Source organism: Cupressus sempervirens, chromosome 8, assembly GCF_028749045.1.
Source record: "Cupressus sempervirens isolate cs-2001-9-10 chromosome 8, ASM2874904v1, whole genome shotgun sequence".
Lineage (NCBI taxonomy): Eukaryota > Viridiplantae > Streptophyta > Pinopsida > Cupressales > Cupressaceae > Cupressus > Cupressus sempervirens.
Genome location: NC_143125.1, coordinates 17,885,772 through 17,894,170, shown reverse-complemented (window position 1 = coordinate 17,894,170; position 8,399 = coordinate 17,885,772).

The following is an 8,399-nucleotide window of genomic DNA, read 5'->3' as shown; positions in this document are numbered from 1 at the left end:
TCTGACAATGATTATGGCATCACTGATGAAGAAATGGCTAGGGCATGTCAAGACAAAAGTTTTCGCAAGAACTTCAAATGTTTGGCAGCACAAGAAATTGTCAAATTTAATCCAAACTTGGAAGGTCCTAGGTCCAAAAATCAAACCAACACAACAATTGAAAACAATCAACCCATGATAAATTTGGACTTAGACAAGGGAAAAAAACCTTTGGAGTTTTCAAACACAATAATGGCACCTATAAGATCCCATCAAGAACCAACAATTGAAATCCTCCAAAGTACATTTGAACACATCAATGTTAACCCCTTGTTTGATGAAATACCACCAATCCCTAAACACCCCAAAAGGACATTAAGACTTGATTTTAGTCACATGATGCAACAACAAGATGCACCTAAAGGGACCCGTGCTCTAGGGATGCCAGACATACCTCCTTTGTAGGCAAATCAACAAAGTACACCTTTGCTTCTAACTTTACCCTGTGCTACAACATCAAACACTATGGAGCCTCTCATAAATACAACATGTGAAACATCAAGTGCCACCATCCCTATAGATGCACAAAGGAAAAGTCTTATTGACATTACACCCATTCCTAATAGGGACACATCTCATAGTCAAGTCAATATGATGTCGCAAGCAGGAACATCTAAAACACAAAGGTACCAAAACAACAATACAAACATGACGTTAAATTCTCAAGGACTTAGTCAACCCCCACAACAACAACAACCTACAATGGTACAAGGACTCAACACTTCCAAGGCACAACCAAGTCTACATCCGCTTGACACACATCCCACATATCAACAACAACATCAAACGCAACAACAACAACCACAAGTGGAGCAAACATCCAACATTCCTAACATGCAATCCCATGTGGACCCACTTGACTTGCACACAATTTATCAAAAACAATTCCAACAACAACAAATGATGTTTGCTAAACAACAAGAGCAACTCAAGCAACAGTTGAAATACCAAAGACGCCTTGAGCAACAAATCGCATACCAGCAACATTTGTTACAACGACAACATGTGCCACAACAACCTCAACAAATACCTCTACAACAATAAGCACGCACATGGTCTCACATACAACCAACAGAGGTATCCCAACAACAACCACAACACATGGCACAACAACAACACATGGTACAACAATCGCAGTCAATCCCACAACAAGTGCCACATCAAATGCCACAACAAGTACCCCAACAATAGGGACCTTTTTGTCTTTGAGGTGCCAACATACCTCCACCACCTAGCGACACTTCATCAGATTCATCAGACACAGAAATGTCAGAATCAAGTAGACATAGTTCTCGCCATAGCAAACGGTCTACTCATAGACACAAAAGACTTGAAGGAAAGACCATCATGCAAAACCCGATTGAAGAACTATTACAACAATTCAAACAACTTTCCAAACAAGTCGAGGCATTGGGAGTCCAAAAGAAACAGGCTCTATATATAGAAAGGGACCTATGTCCTAACCCATTTGATAAAAGTCTGTATATGCCTCCATTCCCAAAACACTTTGAAGCTCCAAGGTTTGAAAAATACTAAGGAAAAGGCAACCCTATTGATCACATCCGAGAATTTTATGCTTCATGCATCGAACTCAGTGATGAGCCCACGTACCTTATGATATTGTTCCCTCGTTCTCTAGGTGGGCCTGCACTTGAATGGTACTCCAAACTTCTTGGTAATATCAAATCTTGGCCAGAACTAGCGGACAAGTTTATCTCCCACTTTGCCTTTAACATCGCAAATGAGGTGACACTTTCTGATTTGTGCTCAACTAAACAGAAGGCAGGAGAATCATTCATCACATTCTTACTACGTTGGAGAAACCTAGTTAGTCAATGCTCACTAGATATTCTTGAAGAACAACAAGTAAACTTGTGCATTGAAAAATTAGTTCCAAACTTAATGTATGAACTCAAAATCAAGAGTCCAACCACCATTTCTAAACTAATGAAAAAAGGGGCTAGTATTGAAGATGCTCTTATCCATAAGGGAATCCTCAAGATAAACAAAGAAAACACTAACACTAACTCGTCTAATGACAAGGCAAAATTTTTCTCCAAAAACAAGAATGTGACTAATGATGGTATTGTGGATGCTCACACAATTAGCACAGCACAACCTCAATTGACTTTGAAAGGTGTAAACCCTACAAATTCACAAACCTCTAATCAAACATCAGCTCCACAACAGAAAACTGAGACTCTCACGCAAGATAAATCTCGAAGACATCCTAGAACCAAAGACAAGAAATTCACACCATTGGGGATACCACTTGAGACTGCATTACAATAGTTACTGAGTAATAACTTCCTGCAATTACCCCCAATCAAAGATGAACCATTGACTAAAGCTGGTTGGTGGGATGACAAAATGTATTGTGATTACTATCGCACCAAAGGACACAAAACTTCATCATGCTTCCAACTGAAACATGCAATACAAGACCTTATTGATGATGGTATCATCACAGTTGATCCATCACTATTAGCATCCAATTCCGATCACACTATTTTCAAAAATCCTTCGGGTAATCATGACAAAGAGAAACCCTCAAGTTCAAACTCAAACTTGCAACGTAATGTGAATTACACACGTACCGGCTATGACTACACCATCAATTGCTTTAATGAGTTTGACTTTCGCATATCCACATTCACATTGAAGGTTGAAGATCCTCGTTGTGTTGTCACTACACGCCGTAGCAAGATCACCCTACCTGGAGCCCCATCTAGACCTACTACTTCTACTAGACCTGCACCCTCAAGTATACCTACTACTCCTACTTCATCTGATTATAGCCTTGTTGAACAACTCGGAAAAACCCCTGCACAAATATCCATTTTGGACCTACTACGTGCATCTCCCCAACATTAGAAGATCTTGGATCAAGCCCTTAAAGAGTCAGTAGTCCCAGATAACATTGATGTTGCCCAGTTCCAAGCCATGGTTGGGAACCTATTTGCATCGCAACATATCACTTTTTCACCCCGAGATATTCCTAAGGACAAACCTAACCATAATGATCCCCTTTATCTCGAAGTCTTCATCCATAATGCCAAAGTCAGATGTGTCTTAATAGATGGAGGAGCAGGACTGAACATTTGTACTCTTAAGGTTGTCAACAATTTGGGTTATTCTAAAGATGATGTGGATCCCTCTCAAAGAATCACAATAAAAGCTTATGATGATGGTGAACGCTTCTCTAGGGGCATCATCACATTACCTATCAGAGTTGGTCTAGCTACTGAAGACACATTGTTCCATGTCCTAAACATCGAAATGAATTGCAACATGATACTAGGACGCCCTTGGCTTCATGCTATGAAAGCAGTCCCTTCTACATATCATCAATGTCTAAAGTTTTCCTATCACAATATAGAGGTTACCATCCCCGGTGATCCAGATCCTTTCCAGTTTTGTGCTAATCTAAGAGATGCTATTGCATACCAAATCCCAACAAACAATGAAGCACAACCCACAAATTCCTCTAAGTATGTGGATGCTGATATACTGCTCAGTAAAGCCAAGGAAAAGATGAAGATTGAAGACAATGGGTGTGGAGAGTACTTTATCTCTCAAGTCTCTCACATTAGGGAGTCACCACTTTCTCCCATCAGCATAAAGAATGATACTTCTATCAATGAGAATACATCCATATGTATTGAGAAAGCAAAAGCAGAACGAGAACCCACTTTGATATCTCCTAGCAAGTATGGACTAGGGTTTACCATCATGCAGAAACAAGGTTATGATGGCTATAGTGGTCTTGGATCTCAGAAACAAGGAATCATTGAACCTATCATTACAGAAGGACAACCTCCTAGTTTGGGGCTTGGATTTAAACCATTACGAATAGGTCCTCCTAGTACCACGGTACCTACATGTAAGACTATGGATGTTTCGAATGATGAAAAGGCATCTGGGGATATCCCACTTGAAACCAACAATCCCCTAGCCTCTAAGCATAACCCCAATGACCCAGATGAATCAATTACCCATATATCTACCTTCAACCAAAGCCCATTCAACACTGATGATGACATCTCCTCAAGCTATCCTGAACCTTTGGATTGGGACCAACGTAGACCACCAATTTTTGATCAATTTCACAATGATGGCACTCTTATAATAGAATTTGAAGGCATTATGACTGAAGATCATAAAGAAGCAACTTCTCCTAAAGAGAACACATTGGCATACTTTGGCGAGCCAACTCCACTTTCTAGTTACAAAGCAAAAAGAGAAAAAGATAGCAAGCATAGGTCTCTTGGTGAAAATCAAAAGGCACCATTAGACTATAAAAAATCAAAAGCTAAGCAACTCCCATTGATACAAAATGAAAAATATGCTGCCACGAATATCAGTGTTCTAGTGTTCAACATGCCACAAAGTCTTTTGGAGCTCTCTCAATCAACATTCATGCGGAATGTCATTGGTCTCAACCCTCCCAACCCTCCCTCATATCCCTTTGTTTATCCCCAAATCCAACTACCTACTTTGTCCAATAGCCAAAATCAATCCTTTATCCAACAAGCCTTTGCATATGTCATCATTAGTGACATCCCACATGACATTTCTATTGACCCAATTATCCTTAGATGCCTTGATTCACAAGAGATAGACATTGTCTTACATACGGTACGCGATGGTATCTCTCGAGGCCTTTCTAGTGGTTTGATTTTAGCTACAGACTTGGAACGAATCCTGCGTAGTTATGGTCAGTCATGGATTCAGAGCTCATCAGCTAGCAGCACCAACAAAAGATATCTTCTCAGCATTTGTCAGTGACATTCTTGATTCCATCTAAAAGTCCTGAAAAAATTATCAAAAAAATAGCAAAAAGTCATGAAAAAAGCAACGAAAAAAGTGAAAAAAAAGTGAAAAAAGTCATAAAAAAATGGATGCCTTGACGAAAACCTGACAAACAGGCATCTTGGCACAAAAATTTGAGTCAAGAGAAAAATTTCGTCCAAAAGTGAAAACCTAGCAAATAGGCGCTTTGGGCAAGTACCATGGTGAAAACCTGGCAAACAGGCACCATGTGTAATCAATGTTGCTCCTCCATCTATCAAGATTCCATCTGGTCCTTTTTTACCTTGCCTAAGCATCACCAGTCTGCACACACACTTTGTTATTGGCCTTTGTACATAGTTTGCATCTTGTTTGGAGGCATATTACCTACATGGTGCATGAGTTTGAATTTGAACTAGGGGCATATCCCTATGTGCTTTCTATCCATTGGACCTATCACATAATGGATTGGAGCTAACACATGTATATGCTTATACAATCCTAAAAAAATCCCTAAAAATCATAAAATGTCCTGAGATAAACCCTAAAAATCGTAAAATGACCTGAAGAAATCAGTCACACAAAAAAATCAAATATCCCCAAAAACCCTAAAAATCACAAAACCTGTCAAAAATTTGCAATAAACCTTGTACATATTCACTGTGGATAACGACCCCTTTTGCGTTCACACTTGCACTTTGCAGACTGAAAATCAAAGCACTACGCTTCAATGCCAATCCCGATATCTGAGCAACAGGAACCAACAATCAATTGAACATGTCACTATGAACTTATCAACTGAATCCACAACCAAAACTATCACATTATCAACATGTCAAACACTATCTACACACCTAAAAGCATTAACAAGCAAGTAATAATGGACAAGGATAGCTATTGGCTCACGCTGTTTAGTGAGTGATTTATTTTTTCTTTGTTTTTTCTTTGATCATGTCCCTATGCTACTCGATGATATAAATTGATCTATGAGAGTGGTCGAGATGGTTCATGGTCATCTTTTTCTATTTTCTATATGTTATAATGTACCTTTGAGAGTCTGGGGCATGTACATATGCCTCAGGAAGGACAAGGTCATTCTATGTTTGCATCGTGCTTGTTTACGCAAAAGGCTTGCATTTGCACTCTGGCCCTTTATGCCATGATGCGTTGCATTCCATTTGCCATATCAAAATAAAGCTCCATTTGACATATAGTGCACTTTCTAGAAGCAAAAGTCTTTCCATCATACTAACATCTCCTCATCTCATCTTTCTTCTTCATCTCATTCTCCATCACCATGATCATGTCTTCTAATTCACCAAATCATCTTCATCTTGCATTCATGCATTCTTGCATCATCCTGCACTGTCAATCAAATTTCTAAGGCTTTCCACCTGGTTCAACCTCAGTCAGACATTTGTCTCATCACCTTTGACCAAATACTACCATTTTTTATGATTTCCCTCATGTTCTGACATCTTTCACATTTTAGCTCTGATTTGTGATCCGTCAATTGCTATGGTTTTGTCTTCTTGTTGTCGATAAATTGACTTATCATATGCTTATCTTAGTCAATTTATCGAGGGGGCACCCATATATATCATCCCTACTGGGGCATGTTGCAGCTTTCTCATCAGTTATTCTTTGATACAACGCTCTAAATCACATTGTATCAAAGAGGGGCAAAATGTAGACGCTCAAAAATGGTTCGCATCTACGGTTTCATCACTTCTTCATACTAATTTGTCCCATTTTCTCATTCTACTAACTTTGATCTTTTGGCCAGATTGACCATATTTCGTCATTTGTATCCACTTTCACATCAATTTCATATCAACTCGGAATCACCCCAAATCAACTCAGAATCACCCCAAATCAACTTGGAATCACTCAAAATTAGTCCTAATCAACCCAAAACATATCAAACATCTCGAACCAATCATCATTTATCCGCTCCTAGGCATTGTTGTGGCTTTCAGTGCCTTGGAAACCTATGAACTTATCAATCTTATCAATCTGACCTTAGTACTATCATGGCTCTCAATACTAGGTCAAACTATCATTCATGTCATTCAATCTTTGACATTGTTGAGGCTTTCAATGTCAAATCATGACATCATCAACCATTTTAATAACATTGACAATGTCTGTCGATGTTATTATGATCGAACCTTATCAATCAATTTCAATCTTGTAGCATTTACAATGTCGGTTAAATGTTACATATCAATTTATTCATGTCATGTGTCCTTGGCATGTTATCAACTTCAATCAATCAATCTGATCATGGCTTTGATCTATTTTTCATCATCTTATTCGATATCCATCATCGTCACATTTTCATCAAAGGATACAGTCGCATTCATTTAATCAATTTGGCCAATTATCTACTAATTTTCTCTATAGGATTAAATAACCCATAATTTAATCCTATTCTTTCTAATTATTCTTCCCAATTATCATCCTCAATTAATTAATTTTATTAATTAATTGATTCATTATTTGCAAACCATGGAAATTCTTAATTTCCTAAGTTCCATTTTCCATCATTAATTCCATTTTCTACTAATTCTTATTTTGTGGAATAAGAGGATTTTTAATTCAAATATTCCATAAAATATTCCATCATCATGACGCTTGGATGTGACACCTCGTGGATTCTCCTTTGACACTTGGCTAAGATTTGTCATAATCAAATATTATTACCTCTTACACATGTCCCTATTTGGCTTATTCATCATAGATTCTTGGCTTTAAGTGGGTTGAGGAATCTTATGACGCATCATAGATTCTCTTCCAAATTTGACTCTCGTGTGTCATAGAATCTTACTTTTGGCATATTCTATCATATGCATCATAGGAATTATTATTACCTCTTACGCATGTCCGCATTTGGCTTATTCGTCATAGATTCTTGGCTTTAAGTGGGTTGAGGAATCTTATGATGCGTCATAGATTCTCTTCCACATTTAGCCAAATTTGACTCTTGTGTGTCATAGACTCTTAGTTTTGGCATATTCTGTCATATGCGTCATAGGAATTATTATTACCTCTTACGCATGTCCCTATTTGGCTTATTTGTCATAGATTCTTAGCTTTAAGTGGGTTGAAGAATCTTATGACGCGTCATAGATTCTCTTCCAAATTTGACTCTTGTGTGTCATAGAATCTTACTTTTGGCATATTTCGTCATATGCGTCATAGGAATCTCTTGCCACATCGCATGTCTGTGGGTGACAAATCCAATGCTCTCACCCTACATGAAAATTATAAAATGAATACTCTTTCTCTCATTTTGGCTCTCTTGGATCTGAATGCTCAAATCTTGAGCTAGAATGCTTAAGTCTTGAGTCCTTGGATCTTTGAGTTTTTGAGTCTACTAATTTGCATTTTGCATTCTCACTCTCACAATAAAATCACACTTCAAGTATTCTCATGGCTTTATCCCTATCATAGGCTTTTGCTTCAATCTTGTATGCACTATAGGCAAATTGGAGCTACAATCATTTGGAGAAGAAAGAAGGACATGGGAGCTACAAAATGGAAAAGGGAGTTTTTGATTATGTTTG